The sequence below is a fragment of the Pteropus medius genome, unplaced genomic scaffold (assembly GCF_902729225.1).
Source record: "Pteropus medius unplaced genomic scaffold, Ma_sr-lr_union100, whole genome shotgun sequence".
NCBI classification, from domain to species: Eukaryota; Metazoa; Chordata; class Mammalia; order Chiroptera; family Pteropodidae; genus Pteropus; species Pteropus medius.
Window position 1 is genome coordinate 10,442,840 of NW_024354503.1, and position 20,685 is coordinate 10,463,524.

At 32.8% G+C, this 20,685-nt stretch overlaps 1 pseudogene; it reads left to right on the plus strand.

Annotated features, from left to right (window-relative positions):
- Nucleotides 1-3,591: 3,591 nt before the first annotated feature.
- Nucleotides 3,592-3,710, plus strand: LOC120596501 (uncharacterized; annotated as a pseudogene).
- The last annotated feature ends 16,975 nt before the right edge of the window (nt 3,711-20,685 follow it).

A 20,685-nucleotide genomic window follows, 5' to 3' on the forward strand; every position in this document is an offset into this window, starting at 1 on the left:
ACTTTCTCTATAGTCAAGGGGTTCATAATCTCATGAGAGTGATGGAGAGGAGAAGATAGAAGAAGATATAATAGACACTAACTAAATACCAATCACTGAACTAAATACTTTACATGCATTATTTTATTTATTCCTTTTAATAAATACCCATATGGGAGAGGCTCTCTAATTATTTCCTTTTTAAATGAGGAAACCAGGGTTTCAAAGATTAAGTAAATTGCTTACAGTTATAAAACTTGCAGTCTAACTTTATAACTTAGATTTAAATTTATGCTATATAATGCCCCTCTCTTCCTTGGCATGACATAGTGATTAAGAGAACAGAAACCATGGAGTTTGAACTCTAGGCATAACTACCAACAGATTTGAGAGATCTAGTTTCTATTTTTAAGCTTTATCACTGTCTTAACTAATATGTGCTTTTTAATTGATTACAAAATCTTTCCATACCATTTAGTAACAATGATTTTTATATTTCATTAACTATCCACAGAGCATTGGAGAACATTGAGTTAAAAACAAAAGAAAAAAACATTGATGTATATTTTTGGCAGTTGTCATTGCTTCAGTTTAATAAGGTAGAAGCTATTACTTGTTCCTTGGCCCTTAACTGGAAGCCTTCATTCAGTCACTGTGCTCTCTCAGTTTTCATAAGGGCTGAAGTTTTGGACCCACCATGTGCTAAATTTATTAAGCAAAAAACATGACTCTTGGTGTTGAAAGCTATATTGGGACAGCCAAGCAGGTCCGTGTATGTCCTAGTTATGCCAATAAATCCAGCCAGAAAAATTTTTAATAGTTGCATGAGTAACTGGTATTTTAAAAAGACACCCACACGGAAGAGAGAGGTACAAGGAAAAATCAGATTTTCAAGGGCTCAGTAGGAGAGTTTGCTTTTTCTGTTAAACTCCACCTGCAGTCTAAGCAAGGAGGCTGGTGCTGTGTCTGCAATAGCAACTCGTGTTTCCTTTATGTATTGTGTGGGATCTGATAAATTTTTCAGGATCCAGTCCAGCTGTGCTCTCATCACATTGATTTAATGGCCCTTAAGAGAAACCATAAAAGTGCTTTCTGGTTAGTGGGGCCCAGCTGTTTTTCATAGTATTGCATAAGACAGCAAGCTGAGTTAGCTATAGATTAATGATATTAAAAATTCAACTTTTTCCATATTGTTTTCTTTTCATACCAAATAAGACTTAGAGCAAATATGTGAGTTGTTAGGTTATTGAGCCCAAAGGTAAAGGACCTGAAGAGATTATCTGATTTGATCCAAATAAGCTAATTGAGGCCACCAAATAAACACTGGATCATATTAACCCATGTAGTAGGTGTATGAATGTGTGTGTGTGTGTATGTGTGTGTGTGTGTCCCCAGGGGACGTTAAGGCTGATTGAGGGAAGGCCTCTTTTTCATTACCAGGCAACAGTGCAAGAAGCCAACAAAATTATTTGAGGATTATCAGACTCTCTGATGAGGTTAAGAACACTGAAAGTCAGTATGAAATAAAGAGCTGTGTAGATTTACAGTGTCATTCATGTCATTTGAGCCCTTTGGTTTTTTGCAAGCAGAAGGGTGATCGCACTACCAGGCAGTCTGTTAAGTATTAAGCTGGGGTATGAAACAGACTGTATTGAAAACGTTTCTTCTCAGAAGCAAACGTGAAGCACTCAGAGCTTTTGTGCGTCAGGTACTTTTAGGCAATATAGTACTCAGAATAGTAAAATATTTTCTCGCTCGTTTTAAACAGTGAGATATAAACAAACAAACAAACAAAAAACAGAGATATGGAGATCAGAAGAGTTAGAGAAAAAAATGTTCATCTAAAACCATGAGTTTTAGTATTTTATCAAATTATAGTTTCTAAATTCAGGGAGTACGACATGGACACACTGAAATTCAAAGTTATTGTAGAAACAAATGGCTGGAGAATTATAACTATTATTTAACTAATTTTTGGGTGATCGGCTCTGATTGCAATAGCTCCTTTTAAAATAAGACCACATGGAAGTGATTCATTGTTTGCAATTGTAGGATCACAGAATGTGAAAGATCCTGCATAGCAAACTAATGTGCAATGCTTGTAGTTTACATAGGAAATAATTTACATTACCAGTGGGGGAAAAAAAAAGATTTTGTTAAGAACAGTATTTTCAGAAGCAGCTCACTCAAGCAATTTAGAAGCTTCCATTTAAATACAGGGCTTGATATACCTATCTACTCATTAATGTGGTTACCACTAATAACACTTCGATAGCTTATTTAAATTTCAATTGCTTTTAAAACATCTAAAAGTTGTGTATTTCAAATTTAATGATTCCTTTCCCTACAAGTTTAAACACTAAGGATAGCTCTGCATTTTTAAAGGTTGTTCAGGGCGATCCAATTATAAGGAAATCTATGAAACTATTCTCTAGATGGAGAGAAAGTAGTATATTTGTATAAAACTAGATAATGATTCAAGGTCCTATATATCCATCATGTTTTTCCCCTGGGGCAATTAAACAAAGACTTTAGAGTCCTTAACAGATAGGTACAGACAGAACTGGAACAAGAGAAATGCTAGGGGTGCTTTAAGGTCAGTTTTTCAGTAGCTGCTGCTTTTGATTAAGTATTATGTAGACCAGTTCTTCTCTAATAAATCACATTAGCTTGAAAAATCAAAGGGTTGGTGGCCTAAGTAGACAACAATAACCAATATCTTAATGTTGCCAGATACTTCTGTGGGAAATGCTAAGCCATGTCAGTATTTGCCATTGTTGCAATTCTAGCCAATGCTCTAAAGGCAGAGTAGCTTTGCTTGGTCATGATGTGGGAGTGATGAGAATGTGACATCCTTCTGTTCTATCACTTGCCAACAGAGTCAAGTTTTTCTTTAGCTACCAGGAGCCGTGCAGCTTGGGCTCTCTGTAGTTCTCTGTGGTTTGCATTCAGTTCCGAATTCAGAGCCCTGTATAAGAAAGTTGTTGGCAACCGGCAGCATGCAAGTCAGAAAAATGCCAGCTTGATGTAATGCAGGCTTCTATTTCACTTCAGAATGAAAATTTAATGTTCCTTGAGAGTCTGTTACAGAAGAATTCATTATGGTTATTTTACGAATGATGGGTTCTGAAAAATAATGTTTGGACCACATATTTTTATGGCTATTTCAGAAAATGCATTAGAAGAGGCAAACAGCAGCACGAATCATGCTTGACTAAGTTAGAAGCAGAACTGGTTCAGCACAAACCGAGTTTTTGTTTATTTCTTTAGATCTAAGGTAAAAGGCTGTGTAGTATAGAGCATGCAGTTTAGAGAAGGATGTCTAGTCAGGCACTGTTCTGTAAGGGATTTTGCCTTCTTTCTTTTGCTTGCTCTAAGCAATTGAATTATTTTGAAATTTTTTCTAATTAGTATTCCTCTATATGCTCATTTAAAAACACTGGGAAACAAAGAAAATCAAAAGAAGGAAGAAAAATATGAATCTGGCCACGCATATATAACTATTGCTAACACTTTGTATCTCCTTCCAAGGAAGTTCTTTTGTATATGTAGGCTTTAAAAACATAATATGACCATGATGCTATCAGATCAATTTAAAAACATATATGGTCTGTCTATGGCCATGCCACCCTGAACGAGCCTGATTACGTCTGATCTCGGAAGCTAAGCAGGGCGGGGCCTGGTTAGTACTTGGATGGGAGACCGCCTAGGAAGACCAGGTGCTGTATGCGTAAAAACATGAAAAAATAAGGAATTGTAAACTGTCAAGGTCCTTGCAATTCGTGAGGTCAAACAAGGGTTGCCTCGCTTAAAAAAATAAAATAATAAAATAAATAAAAACAAATAAACATATGATCATTATTAGTATCAGGTTAATTTTGCATTTAGCACTAAGTTGCATGCATATTTCTTATGTAAAATAAATATTTCCAGACTCTCTCTCACATTAATGCCCAAATATTAAAAACCCAGAATCTTGTTCAGTCAGCAAAAAGTCTTTTAGCAGGCTCCGCTCCCCAAGCATTTCTGAGGTCCTGGAGGAACGCTTATGCATTCTCACATCCACCCTGGTTGTCAGTTGTCACTTTAATGCTCTATCTACTCAAGAACATTACTCGTCTGTTGCTCTCTTATCACTTTATAATCAATGTTTCCAGCCTGCAATAGTTTTTTTCTGACTGCCACATCTCAGGAATGAACACATGCTAAATTTCCCAAATATGAACTAATACCAGGCAATTCACAGATAAACTGTTAGAATTTGAGTGTTACCAGAAAATGCAATGTAAGAAAAGTAAAGTCAGAAATATTTAAATGGGCATTTAATATTCTATTGAAGAAAACAATCTAAATTTCTTAATTATGGGACTGTCATTGAACAGTTAGTTTTCTCTCCCAATATTTTTGTTTTTTAAGATAATTTATATATATGTATATACTTTTGTAAATTTTTTTTAATTCTATTTTACATACCACCTCTGCAGAAAATATTCTTAGTTCCTGACATCTGTCAGAACATTTTGTGGGAAATAAGTTCTAGAGGAAGAATTTCTTGATTCATTTACTTTAATGGTTAGCAATAGTTTGCGTTTGTATTTCTACTTGAGTCAATTTGATAAATTATATTTTTCTAGGAACTTGACCCTTTTATCTAAGTTTTCAAATTTACTTCCATAATCTGTTTATAGTATTATATTACCTATTTCTTAGCTGTAGCTATAATTTCTCATTTTTTACATTTGATATTGTGTATGTTCCTTCTTTTGATTCACCTTGATAGGTTTTTCCAGAGTTTATTAATTTTACTATGAAAAAGTTTATGGTTTTATTTTTATATTTTATTAATTTCTACTCTTATCTTTATTATTTCCTTCCTTCTACTATTTTTAATTTATTATTTTATTTATGTTTTAAACTTCTTTATTTGAATGCTTAGTTAATTTTCAGCCCTCATCTTTTTCTAATAGAAACAAAGTTGTACTTTTGTCCTAAGCACTGCTATAGCTGTATCCAAATCCTTTTGTTTGTAGTGTTTTTCATATTTTATTTACTAAATAAAATATTTTTAGCTCCAAATATTTTCTAATTCCCATGAAAATTTGTAATGTCTATCTTCTTATTTAGAAATGTTTTCTCGATTTTCAAACTTATGAACTTCTAGTCATCTTTTTGTTATTATTTTCTAATTTACTTGCACAAAGTACTATTATTTATAGTAGTATATATTACATATTATTCAGTATACAATATTTGCTTTATATTTTGGATTCTCTGATGTTGGGTGAATATACATTAATAATTGTTATAGCTTCCTAATGAATTGATCATTTTGTCATTATATAATGTCTTTCTTTGTCTCTAGTCATAGTTTTTGACTTAAAGTCTGTTTTGCTTGATATAAGCATAGCCAGCCCTGCTCGCTCTTAGTTACCATTTGTATGGAACATCTTCTTTCATCTCCTCACTTTTAGCCAATGTGTGTCCTTAAATCTAAAGTGAGTCTCTTGTAGACATATGCTGAGTCATTCTTTTATCCATTTGGCCACTCTATGTCTTTTGACTGGGAAGTTTAATCTATTTGTGTTTAAAGTAATTATTGATGGGGGAGCACTTACTTTTTTTAACCTTAATTTTTTTGTCTGTCTTGTAGCTCTTTCATTTTCCCTTTCGTCTCTTGCTGTCTTTTTTGTGTGTTTCATTGATTTTTATTTATTTTTTTAGTGATGTGCTTTTATTCCTTTTCTTTTTTGTGTATCTTCATGGATATTTCTTTGTGGTTATCAGGAGGCTTATATAAAATATGTTATAGTTATAAGTTTATTTTAAGCTGATAACCACTCAACTTCAGTTGCATACAAAAACTTTACACTTTTACACCTCCATACACCTTATGTTGTTAATGTCACAATCTATATCTTTTATATTGTGTATTCATTCACAAATATTTGTATTATAATTTTTTTAACTTTTATACTAAAATTAAATTGATTTACATATCATTCAAGTAATACAATATTCTTTATTTATCTATATATTTACTTTCATTTTCTTTCATGTTGCTCATTAATATCCTTTCATTTTAATTTGGATAATTACCTTTAGCCTTTCTTATAAGGCAGATCTAGTGGTGATGAACTCTCTTAGCTTTTGTTCATTTGGGGAAGTCTATCTCTCCTTCATATTTGAAGGACAGCTTTGTTGTCCAAGAATATAATGTTTGTGGTTGGCAGTTTTTTTGTCTTTCAGAGCTTTAAATATATCACCCCATTTCCTTCTGTAAACTTTCTGTTTTAAAATTCACTGATAGTCTTGTGGAAGTTCCCATGTGTATAATAAATCACTTTTCTCTTGCTACTTTCAAAATTCTCTTTGTCTTTGATTTTTGATGGTTCGATTATAATGAGCCTTGGTGTCAATATATATAGGTTCATACTATTTGTAATCTTTTAGGATTCATTTATTTAGATGTCCATTTTTCTCCTCAAGTTTTCAGCCATTATTTCTTTAAATAATCTTTTTGTTCCTTTCTCTTTTCTCCTTCTGAGAATCCCATAATGAGGGCGTTGGTTTAACTGATGGTTCCCATAAGTATCATAGGCTTTCTTCACTCTTTTTTAATCCTTTTTTTTTCTTTTTGTTCTTTGAGTAATTTCAAATAAACTGTCTTTGAGGTAGTTGACGTTTTCTTCTGTTCTATCCATCCACTGTTGAAGTTAGCGAATTTTTCAGTTCAGTTATTATAGTCTTTAGCTCCAGAATGTCTTTTGTCTTTTGAGATTCTGGGAGTCTCTCAAACCTTTTTTATAGATGTGCACACTTCACTCCTCTCGCCCTCTTTGGGGAGAGATCTTAGGGTTGTATGCCTTCTCCTAATTTCAGAGACCTGCTGGCAACAGTAAGTTGCCCTCCCCTTTTCTTTGTTTTTAACTGACCCCAGACATCTGGACTGTGCCAGAATTCTTAGTGTTCTGTGTGAGGCAAGACAGACAGAAAACAGTCCCTAGCCAGTTGAGTGGAAGGCCTGGGATTTTGGATGCATGCTCCACTCTATCTTTCCCCAGAGGGAGAAATTGTCAGCCAGATTGATCTATCTTGGTGCCAAGATGTGCTGGCTTATGGGAGGGACTGACACAGGTAAAGCGAAAGTATTCTTCTTCATTTCAATTCAGTTGTTCTTTGTTTTGTATTAATCTAGGGACCAGCAACTTCTTAACTGAAATCTATACCTCTCATAAAGGTATTTTGGTCCACACATCTTTATTAAATTAGTGTTCCTGTACTTTTTATTCTGCCATCTTGATGATGTCAACTCACATTCTTCTTAGTGAATCATCTGCTATCTCTGTGCATTTAGTCTTTATCCAGATATTTTTTTATTTGAGGTCAATAATTTTTCAAGATAGAGATTAGCTCAATTATCTACTTTTACTTAGTTGCTCTACTTTGGTAGGAATTTTGCACAAGTTAAAAGCACAACTTTAAGCAGCTCCTCAAAATACTAAACATGCAGTTTTATCATTTAAATTACTAATATTTAAATACTGGTTAATTACGTTGTTGGTATTATGGTGGAAGATTAAACATAAATTATCCTTAAAATTTTAAGAAACCTTATAGCTATTATGTGTTCATTAACCGATTATAATTAATGGTTGTCAAACTTGAGAACTTATAGGCCCTGAGAATATATTTGCATTTGCCTGTGGAATCCACAAACTCCAGTTTGAGAAACATTGGGCTTAAATATTGATTTCCATTAAAAGCTTCTCATTAAATATTTTATATAAAATGTTGAGTTGGAATTGCCTGAATTCCTATTTTAGCCATTTAAAATAGCTATTGTTAGGGGTAAGATGCTTTTGTTCAACTTAATGGTAATTGTATACAAATTTTTGAATTTGCCACAGGCTTACTATTTGTGGTAAACTTGTGGAAGTAGTTATATTTCCTTTTTCTTTTCAGGAAAACTGCCAGTATTAGGAATCACTGTCTGCCTCAAAATTGCAACTGTGGTTGTCTTCTCAGATTACTAGGAAATTAAACCAGAGTTTGTAGCAAAGTTGAAAATTATTATACAGCAAAGACTTGTTACTAAGAAACATAGTTAATGAATAAAGACAGTAAGAGAAAAAGGAGTAAAAATAAGAGAAAGATCAGGAAATTGTTAAATTAACTAGCTTGTCTCAATTCTTTTAAAAAGGGGGGGAAATATGCTATCTTTAAAGTTTCTCTTCCAAGATCAGATTTTGTTCACTCTCCCCTCTTCTTTTTTAAAATTTAATCTCTTTGTAAGTGATTGTTTATTTCTGTGTGTGGATAAGGTTCAAAGAAAAGTTTTAAGCCAAATAAAAATGGACACATAATATGTCTCTAATACATCACTTTAGAATGAACAGAAATTAATAGCTCATAAAATTGAAATGCAGTTGAAGGTACAGTTTTGTAGACACTGTAATAGAAGCCATCATTCTACTTTAATTAAATGAGATAACACATAGGAAAATAAATATTGATGAATAATAGTAAATTTTGTGATACTGTTTCTAACAGCATTCTCAAATACAAATGTATATCTGTTCCTATTCAGCACTATAGTTCATTATGTGAAATCTATTAGAAGTTTAAATGATATCTATTGCCTTTCTTTATATTCTTTTTTATATATGGATGATTAACTACTCTAGAAAACCCATGCCGACTCTTATAAAGATTTTAAATGTGTTGTGAAGATTTTATGACTCATGCTACAAAGAACTATCAAATAAAACAAAACTATATTTAATATTCTGAGATTATCCATCATTAAATTAGTTTTCATTTTATGGTCTGATATGTTAACTTAATTATTTAAAAACGCTTTTTTAGCTTTTTACTATCAAAAAATAAAACATTTCTCATCTTAGTATTACATGCTGAATCTTCTCAATCATCACCTCCTGACCATACTCTATCAGGGTTTGGCTTGGTTAGATTTTAACATCAGTCTCTTTTCCTTCTGTCAACACTTTCAAGGCAAAAATTTTCCTCATCGTGTCAAACTGACTTTTTTTTTTACAAATTTTCCTAGAACTTCTGGTCACTTAACACCATTGAAAAATCATGGTGGGCTTTTGGAAAGTAAATGGGAATCTAGTTTCTTTCTGGTCAATTGTCAGTTATAAACCTTTATATTTTCTTAAGATAAAACTGACAATTTGTTTTAGACTTAGGCAATTCTCTAAAAGACCAGAAGTTTAGGCTGGTTATGCCCCCAAAATAATTAAGTTTCTAAATGTCTAAAGTACACACAGTTTCTGAAATTTAGAAAAATGTTTTTCTAGGAAGTCATGCAAAAAATAGCTTTTCTTATAAATCATGCATATGGTAGATGTTGAAAAAATATATTAATTTCTCAACCTGAGATTATTATGTAAATTCCAAAATAAGTTTGATTAAAAAAAACTTTTCTGGGTAAATTTTGACACCCTAAATTTGATTTTATCCAACTTCTTTAAATAATATTTATGTAAGTTAATTTATTATATCATTACATATGCATACTTTTCAATATAAGTAATAATTTTATTTGCATAATATAAAATGTACAAAATAATTTAGCATTTTTTTCTCGGCTAAATATATTAGTATAATATAGGATAAAGGGATAACAGAATTTGAGGAGCCTCCTAGAACTCTGATCCAAGCTCAAACATCTTAGTTTTAAGCTTATGATTCCTTTTGCTAAGTTTTTAAATTAAAAATTTAATAAGAAAATTGACATAATGGGAATTTTTAATCTACGAGAATTTTAATAAATTTGTAATTACTTTGATAAAAAAATCTAAAAATAATAGTAATATAATAATGATTTGGCTTGTCATAATAGTTTAATTTGAAAAATTGCGAGGGTTGCATTAGAAAAGAAATATAGACCTTATCTGAGAAAGAATCTCTCAAATATCCTATAAATGCTGAAAAATCACTATGGAAAAATATTTTACTTGGACTTAAAAGTATTAAATGCCTTGCAAAAATGCCTGTCAGCAAATTTAAGGTTTTTTTTCATGGTTAGTGCAATGAACTGAGAGGACAACTTCTATTTTAATATTAAATATGTAGAAAAGCAGTCTCATAAATTATGGTAAAGAGATTTATTATGAGTCATACCATGATTCATCATCATGCCTCAGTATGTGAGTCATATTAATGAGCAACTGTTTAGTATTAATTGTACAACAACAGTAACATTCATGGTGTTATTGTAGAGGACAGGATAAAAAAATTTGATTTGGTTAGAATACAACTATGTTGCCATTGAAACTAAGCTAAGGGTGAGCCAATGTATTTAGCCAGTAGATGACAGAGATTCGAGCTCCATTATTGTAAATAGCATATTAGTATATTAGAATGGAAAATAAAACTCCACAATAAATGCTGGCCTGATGGTTGATTGATGAAACTAGAAAATTCAAAATTCTGAAATAACACAGGAGAATAGGGGAGAAGGCATTAAGGAAGAAAATGAGAGTGTGTTTGAGAGAGAGTCATAATCTTGAAACTAGTTTTTTCTATTAAAATTTCTGTCAGACTAGGGATTATGAAAAGAGAAAGAAAATCATTGGATTGAACCATATAAAATTGCTAATAATTTACCATTTTCACTTATAAATATGACATTTTCATATACTTTAACATAATATAGAGCAGCTGACTTGGCCTGATGTTTAATGAGGGTTCAATAGAAAGCATTTTCTTATCTATTATCATATAATCCAGTATACGGTTACTTTTGTTCGATTCATATTAGCATCCTACAATCATGCTGAATATAGAGTTCCATGGCACTGTTGAAAAAGGAATGGGGAAAGAAATTCCTGCAGACCAAAACAGGAGACTAAAAGGATCTCAACATACAACAAATGTTTATTGAACATTTACAAATGGCAGAGGGAAACACAATAGACATCCTTGGAGAATGCGGCCAGAAATTACCATTAAGTAGAACAAAATGTCTTTAAAACCCAAGGTTTTTGTTTAAACATCATGTGATTATTGCAGTCTACAAAATGTCCAAGAATTTTTTCGATTGTTTTTCTGCCCTCAAAGTCTTAGAGAAAAAAATGATTTCCATAAAAGTATATATGTATATTTTTATGATTTCTAAAACCTCTAGATTATCGGTTGTGTATCTAAATGGCTAAGTTTGAGAAGCATGAGGGCAACTCCAGAAACTATGAGTGGAAAAGAATTTCTGAGAATCAAAGACATTGTGAGCTGGAGTAATTAGAAGGTTCATGGAAGAAATAGAACTGAAGTCTACTTCTAAAGATGGGTAAATTTATGTGTACAAGGTAGAAAGTGGAGTCTAAATAAAGAGAAAAAGAAGGCATGTGTGTGGCACATAGCAAAATCCAGCCAAAGACATAAAGAAAAATGCACACAAATAAATGGAAAGACACTTCGTGTTTTTGGATCAGAAGAATTAATATTGTGAGAATGTTTATACTACCTCAAGCGATCTATTGATTCAGTGCAATCTCTATCAAATTCCGATGGCATTTTTACAGAAATGGATAAAGCTACAGTATAATTTGTATGGAACCACAAAAAACCTTGAATAGCCAAAATAATCTTAAGAAAGAAAAAGAAATGTTGAGGCATCACACTTCCTGATATTAAACTATATTACAAAACTTTAGTAATCTAACCAGTTTAGTAGTGGCTTAAAAGCAGGCACATAGACTCCTGGAACAGAATAGAGAGCACAGAAATAAATCCATGACTATATAGTCAACTATTTTTGATACAAGAACCAAAAACACATATTGGGGAAAGAATAGTTGCTTTAATAAATAGTGTTGGGAAAACTGGATATCCTTGTGTAAAAATGTCAAACTTAATAAAGTTGGAAAAAAAAAAAAAGAGTGCAACACACAATATGGGTTTTTCCTTAAGTGCATTTTTTTAATCTATCATTTAAGGGCTTTGAGGTTTACAAACTGGGTCAAGTCATAAAACTGGGTAAGATAATGTAACTCTTCACTTTGATGACTGAAGGCAGGCTTTATTCTTATTCTTAGAGTCCGATGGTCAATTAGCTACTATCAAAGATCTCTGCAATTAAAATTTTACTGATTACTTATCTATCCATGAAGATTATTATGATAACCACACTCATTTTTCTCTGATGTTTGAAAGCTGCTTTGGTCTTTGCCACTTTTGGATCTCATTACTTCCATTAAATCTCTTTAAATTTTACTCATAACAGTTCATTATCAGCCTCTATACACGGAGGGTAGCAAATAAAATTCTTTCAGTATGCATGTGCTTGCCTCACTATGAAATTTGCAATTCCTTGATAATGACAAAATCCCCAATGGGGTGGGGGAAAGAATGCCTTAAGTAAGTATGATTATAAAATACCTGTTATTATATAAACTTATATAATTGTCTTTTTCCAATTATCTAGGACTTGCTTTAATGCTAAAATTATATTCTTGTGCATATACACACACATTTATATATAAGATTCTATTAAAAAGGATCTTGAAAATAGGTGCTTATTCTTATATAGATGGTATAGTTAGAATAAGTGCTCTTTTCACTTTTGATGGTCATCTTCCAATTTCAATACTATTAACATGGACATGATAAAAATAGGTGAAATTCGATATATAGCATCCTGCTATCTGGCCTAAGTACTAATAATGGCAATAAATAATAGCCATGGAAGTCTTTGTCTTTCCTAGTAGGTAGGAAAAAGAAGGACAGAAAATAAGAAGAGAAGATGCATCAAGAAAATAAGACAAGCAAAAGGAAGAGTAGGATAAAAAGGAGAACATGGAGATTTAGTAACAAGGGAAGGCATGACAGTGGGCTTGCGAGTCAACTGTCCATTCCTGATCTGGTCAATGGGCTCTTCTGAGGGAGGGCTGGACTCAGATTTAGGTAGTAAAATGTATGCCTGACTGTAATCTGATAATCTTTGCCATCTCTCCAATCCCTCTGTGCATTTAGCTCCCTCTGTTGGATTGGTATTGTTTACACAAGTGATATTTGCTCTTTGAAGGCATGGCCAAAGTTTCCTTCCAATATTTTGTATTGAAAAGATGAGGAAAATAACCTCTTAGCATTTCTACATTTGTATAAATCTTCTAAGCGGTGACCAAGATGAATTGTTTGCACAACTCAAGACTTTTACTCTAGGTCTTTATTCTGGTAGAGAAATTTAAGTATTTCATATCTTTACCACACTGACTCTCTCACACCAAGTATTCAAAATTGCAACCACATTAAGGAAGAAGTTTGGAAATTTTCCTATTACAAGGCAATTACAATCATTTTCAGTTACCACTAGACCTCTTGTGATTTTATAATTTTAATATAATAACAAAGCCCTCATCCCCAAATGGGTGAAAGGTACGCATTTTTCTAATAGCTTAAATCATGTTTGGATATAAAACATAAGGACTAGGAACTCCAGTTTTTGGAAAATTTTGGAGTAGCCATAATTAAAGATATAGAATATGTTTATCTGCGAATGCTTTATAATGTGTAATAGGTGACGCTGAAATTATATGCTTCGTTCGTTATTTTATGGAGTTTCTCCCAATTGACTTTTCTTTAGTTTACTGATTTTAGAAAAAAATCTTGAAAATAAATAGACTTGTAATTTTATTTTCATGAAATTTACAACTTTTACTCATTATTTGTTTTCTTAGACTAGAGTGTGAGTTAGACTCTAAGGATTAGAATTGAGCCAGTCATAAGATTTCTGAGATGCTCCAAAATTTGAATGCACATTGAACAATATTGTGTTATCTAAAGTAGAATAAACTGATGGATGAACCCTACAGTTTCTCCCGTCACCAGTGTTTATCTTATTGGAAATAACAATGGCCTACTACATATTGACTTTTTCATGACTCTTACCACAGGACCATCTACTTTCAAATTAATATCTCTGGGAATTTTCTAGAACCTGGGTATGTGTCCACATGTGGTGGGCGGAGGTTGAGAAGGGAGCTAGTAAGAAGGAGAGAGTAGAACTGGTAAAAAGCAATGCTTAAGATTTCAAATAGAAGTTTGTTCTTTATGTAAATTATAAAACTTTTCCCTATGCCACACTTATTTTTCAGAATACTATAGTATATTTAAAAATGGAAGATCTGTGAGGTACTCATTGCCTTTATGTTACTCGAGTACCATCTGACTATAAGAAAAAAAGAACTTCAAACTGCTATAGTATATGAGATGGATTATACAAAAAAATCAAAAGAACATCATGGAATCCAAATAGAAGGAAGTTGAGCAGAGCCAAAATCATTCCGTAATGATGGACTGTTATGTTGTTCAAGAAGCAAGAATGTTAATCTCTTCATTTCTTTCCTTCTGCAGCCACATGACTCTATCTATCCTGGCATTTTTTATGCCTCTCTGTTCACAGAGCTGATTTTACTGCATTCACATGGTCTTTTATAGCTGCCCTGAAATCTGCCCCAAGCCTCAATAACCTTCCTTGCTTAGTTTCTATACACTATTTTTATATTCCCAGGGGAAGGAATATGGTTATCTCAGTTTATGTCATGTACACACTGATTAATCAGGTTTAATCAAACTGCGCTTTGAGTTTAGGTCAGAGATGTTTCAATTAGTGGAAAGTTGATATCACATTGCCCAATAAGGGATGTGGAAAAAACATCGAGGCAGATTTAACATTTCTACTTCAATATGCAAACAATTATTTTAAAACAAGAGCAGAATCAACCTAACTCTACCACTGAAAGTTAAATTAAAAATCAAGACATTTCTTTCAATAATACTTAACATAAATTCACTTGAGTAGATGTAGGAAATACATTAATTTAGTAAAATTAACCTGGTACTTTGAAATTTATAAAATATGAGAGTTGTTGAGAACAACTTTCTTACCTGTAATATAGATAGCCCAGCTAGTTTCTGATTAATTAAATTCTGCTATTATTTCCACTCCTAGTTAGTAAAAGTATAACGATAGAAAGTTATGCTATAACAATGACAATGTAAAAGTTTCGAAATATATTTTCAGTTTTCTTGACACTATTTGTACAAACAAAAGTAGTTGCTAGAGGATTTGGACCATTTTACAGTCTGTATTAGGTTTCAGAACTTGAATACACACAAGAATGTATTCAGTTGCATAGAGAGTACTTAAAGCCAACAGTAATTTTGGTATTTATTAAAAGCAGGTCACCCTTTTAATAGTGAAATGTTTTGTGTTAAAAGCAGGACTAGTTCTCTTCAGTAAATCTGTTAAGGCTCAAAGACTATAGGAATGGTTCTTGGAAAGGATAATGTATATCATTCAAAATATTCATAAAGCCAAATATCATCATTATGTTTTCTAAAAGGATGAGGATACCGAGCGCATAGTGCCATTCACATAAATAAACTATCTGTTAAGATTGAAATGAAAAGGAACTATTTTGTGTGATAATCAATTTTGGTCTTAGAGACAATGCTAAATTATTAATAATGTCCATTAACCATTGGGGATATTAAAATACATTTTCTATATTTTTATCTACTAATTACCTCTACTAAATTCAATCTCTAATGTTCTTCATTGACTAAATGTCTTAATATTCTAGACTACAAAACACTCTGCTAAAGAAAGAATGCAGTAATGATTATTGTGTACCTATTAAAATAAGCCAAGTGCTTTGCACAAGTAAGCATATTTAATGCTTACAACAATATACTATAGATATTATTGTTATTTATATAGAAGAAAAAAATCAAGCATCAGAGAGATTAAATAAATTGTCCGAAATCAAATAGCTGGTAAAATGCCAGAACTAGAAATGATCATGTCTGTGTATCTATAAAGTCCATGTTGTTATTTTTTAGTTCCTTATATGCTATGTCAATGATTTGCCATTTCTCATCACATCAAATTGACTCTTCTCAGCCTGGCTTTTACAATGGTCCATTACCTCATGTCTCCTTAGTTAATCAGCATTCCTTTTCAATGCTCTTCAACATGAAGCTTATTTTTCAGTCATCAGTCTGCTTACACCTCCAGGCCTTTATTTTATTCTTTCTGGAGCTACAAGGCTCAATGCCTCTTTTACATCAATGAAAATCTTAACTATTCTATGACAACCCCCTCCCTTATGATAAATAACATTTCCAGCTATTCACTGTTTTTACCTTATTGTCTGTTTGTTGTTTTCCCACGTCTATCCTCTTATATTGGGGTCTAACAAACACCTCATCAGGCTTATTAGCCTCACGTCTCCTCTTTATGTCATCCACATTGCTCTCTCTCTTGCTCCCTGTTCGAAAACAGGCTGCTCCTCTTCTAGATCCCTGTATAACACATAATTAATGACCACATGACCATACTATTGTGTGCAAGGTAGGGTGTAGAAGGGTATATAATCTAATAGGATTGATTTAGCACCTGCTTTTATGAATGGTTTCCTTCTCTGAAGAAACAAAATATGTAGTTTTTTTATGTATATGATATATACATAAAATCCAACACAAAGCACAAAATCTAACATAAGGCAAATTTTTATCTAAACATAAAAATACAAAAGAAAACTTTGTTTTCCTTGTTACACACACAGATAATTATGCTATTTTATATCACAATGGATAGTAGGAAGGAAGGAGGAAGGAGAAGAGAGAAGATCTTGTACCTGGCAAAGTCTGAATCCTTCAAGAACTTTCTTTTTTTCTTACCACTTCTAGTATTGTTATGTATTTTCAAGTTCTATGTGACTGACAATTTAAAGTTCCAAAAATGATATTTAATCAAACTATATTAAATTTAGGAAAAAGCTTGCATGGTAACTTAAGGGAACTAATGACTTTTAACCCTCCTGTCAGTAAGAATGATCCTCCAACAGGGCCTAGGATCTCATGATTCTGCTGCCAAATCTAAGAATCATCAGATGCTTTGTGGTTTCAGACACCATTTTTTTTTTTTTCAGTGAATTACATGGGGCAGTGTAATTCATGTTTTCCTATATTTAGCTGCATTCCAAAGAATTTCATAAGCATTTCCCTGAGCTCGTTTTCCCATCCTCAGTCTGATGGCATGAAGCAAGAGGGGATTTTTGATGAATGTACTAATATTTGCTTCTTGGAATGTAGATTAGGGGTATTTTCATAGAGAAGTAAAAAGGGATTGGGAGTAGTGGGAATAAAAGTGATCCTTCTGGTAATCCTCACAGTTGCGGATTAAGTTCTTGCACCAAATTAGTAACCTGTGCACATGCTTCTACACTTCCATTTTTCATTTTATCTGAACCTATATGCATAAATAACATCACATTGTTACCTTCCCATTAATAAAAAGCTGCTTTTCTTACCTGACATCAGAATTGAACTGTGAGTGAAGATAAAGTTCACTAAAAGAAAGGAAAAAAAGATAGAATCAATTGTTATTTTTTCATGATTAATCTCTTTATACTCACAATTAGGGCAGAAAATATTCATTAGTTACTTGACCCCCAAATCCTTAAACTTGAGGTTCTACAACCTCAAGAATGAAATGTGCTGGTTATTTTTATTTTGGTTTTGACCTTCAGTTTTCTTAAGGTGTCATAAATACGTGTCCTCTTCACTAACAAATTGAGGGGAGAGATGGGCAATAAGGCTCACCAGTCTTGTCCACGAAGGCACTTGCTAGTGAAATCTTGTGTCACATCATCTCTGTCTTTTGCCAGGAATCCTTAGCTCTTGTTGTAGTTAAACATACTCAGTTTTTTTTCTTTTCTCTCTTTAGGTTTGTGTTATGGTCCATTACTATATAAGTCAAAATTGACCCATAATTCGCCACATGAAATCATCTCCTCTAAATCAGGCCAAAAGCAAAACTAATCAGCTCAACTGGAAATTTGAACCAAATACCATTTATTACCTGTAGTTGGTATGCATTTACATTTTCTATATCATTTAGATGGAGAGTATTTGTAACTAATCTGTTATTTATCGTTTCCAGTAGAATTTTGATAGGTCCAAAGGCTATTACACTATTTGTATAATTTCTATTTTTTTCCAAAAAAATCACCTTTTAACTGAATTAAAAACTCTGTGGAATGAAACTATGTCTTATCTTCTTTAAACTGCTCTTCTTTAAATTGATATACATCTTTTGTTTCTATTTTTTGTTTTTACATCAGAGGAAGTCAATACATTTTTGTTGAACGAATGAATCGATGAACTAATTCTGAGTAGAAATGCTCAAGTAACAAGCAACGTAGGATGCCTTTTTTTACCGTCAAAAACTGATTATAATCTGATATTAATAAATTTCCTCATATATGACGCATATTTCATGAATAACTAAAATAAACATGTACTAAGTCTTTTGGGTAACAGAAGAATACATTAGATTCAGCCCTTGTCTTCCATTAGCTTTCAATCTAGTTATGAGTCCCTAGGAAATAACTTCAATTTTGACACTAGAGAAACCTCATGCCAGAAATTTCTGCCAGTACCAATTAAAGATATTTTCCCTCAAGTTTCCTGAGGCCAAAGTGTACAGGCCTGCAAATTACCTGACTACAGAAATGAGAGCTAAAGTGAGCACTGCAAAGAAGTCCCAAAATTACCAACCAAAGCATTTTTAAAAATCAAACATCCCTCCTCAGTGGTCCCAGGAGATATACATGAAGTCAGAAGATAAAAGCAGCATTCTTTACTTGTCTCCATGTATTTCCTTGTCAGAACTGCTTAACCTTAGCTTTCGAGGGAGCCTATGTGTTTGTACTGGAAAAGCAGAAATGACGGCAATGATCTTCCCAAATTCCAGGAAGCTTTTGCTTTCCACACACAGGATCCTCAATATATCTGTGGCTAGAAGTGATACTGAAGATATGCGGATTTGCATTTTGCAATTAAAAAATATATGACTCTCTTTCCAATGTTAACCGGTAAGAAGTAACTGACAGTGTGAGAAGCCTGGAACTTACTGTATCAATGAGATGTGACTTCTGGCTTCTCAGTGAGACAATGATCAGTAGAAGTTGAGTGGTAAGCCCATCAAAACCATGAAACATTAACACTGCCACTCTGCTTCCATCCCTGCTACATTTTTTCATATGGTTCTCAACTGTGGTAAGGAATTAAGCCCCAAACATCTTACTGAACCTTGCATTTTGATTTACTAAAGATTGAAGAATGAACTTTCTTTTTTTCTCTTCTGTAAATTTCCATCATGATTTTATTTTTGAAAAATGCATGCCTCTGTCTCTACTTACTTGTTCCCAGAAATGGTTACATGTGTATAATACATTCACAGTTCTTTCTTTAATTCTCTGAAGATTGCAGCACACTGAAGGAGGAAGAAAGTAGTGTGAACATCAAACCAAGCAATTGCCAGCATTTGAACAACCCTTGCTGCTGGGGCCCAGTAAAGATAAATACTCATCCATCCAGCGCCTTCATTTCTGTAATGTCTCACTGTCCAACTTAATAAATGCTTTCTTGCTGGTTTTTTGGCATCTCTTTGAATGAGGAATGTAAACTGAAAGGCCTAGGAGACTAAAACTAGCACAAAACTCTGTGATGAATACTATCAGGAGGCACAGAGACTAGCTCCACAGTTTCATATGCAGTGCCATGGTTTGTACCAGAGGACAGATGGCTTTGCTGCCTGGGAAGGTGCTGTTATATAAGTTCCAGATACATGAAAATATAAGAGAAAAAATAAGAACAAAACCAGGTTCAATTTTATGCAAATAGATGTTAAATATAAAATAAGAAAGTTTAAAAAAGGATATCAAAGACAGTTTAAAGTTTAATAAACAAAACCATCAACACATATTTAATCTATAGATATTGAAAAAGGAAAGTATAATGTGGTTTTTCTAAGAACATTTTAAAATTTGGGGAGAAACTTCCAGCAAAATTACACTGAAACTGTTATTCAGTTATCTCTATATTTATACTATGTCATAAACCATTACTGTTAAAAGGCCAAAAAAAAAAGCCCCTGGAAAGTCATGCTCATCTTCCCCAAGTTGAGTACCACTAAAAAAGAAAACTTTCATCTTGGCGTTGAAGAGTCTGACTAGATTTTAGTTCAAATGGTATTATTCAGAGAAGCCCCCAATTATATATTTTTAAAGTTTCTTTTTACATATGAGAGTTTTCTCAGGCTTTCATGTATAAATATTTGATTAGAATATGGAAAGCATGTGCCCAGATAATTTTAAATGAGTGTCTATTAATTCAGACCCACCCAGTAAGTGGGGAGTTTGGTTACTCATAATCTTTCAGGCCTCTAGGAAACCAATTTTGAAGTGTGCTGTGTAGCTGGAAATGGGAAACCAGAGGCAGCATTCCCATGGGAATGGTTCACCAATCAAGTCTCCCTGGAGGGCAGTTAAGGTTAGATGTGGTGGCAGTAAAGGATAATCTACTTACTTTTCTGAGTTCTACCAAATCAGTAACATAGAGCCCTAATAAACAAAAAGGTTTTGTCATAGTCCAAGTCAGTTTTTGGAACTTTATCCTATATGTCAATCAGGGAGAGGAGAAAGTGATGAAGGTGGGAACTCCTTTTTATAAAAGGACATTTGCTAGTAGTTGTTCAAATTTTTTCCTTATACCCATCAGCCAGACCTACTTGCAAGAGAGACTAAGAAATGTAGTCATTTCTCTAAATAACCATGGACCCAATAAAAAGGTTGAGACTCTAAGGAATAAAAAGAAAATAGATACTGGGGGACA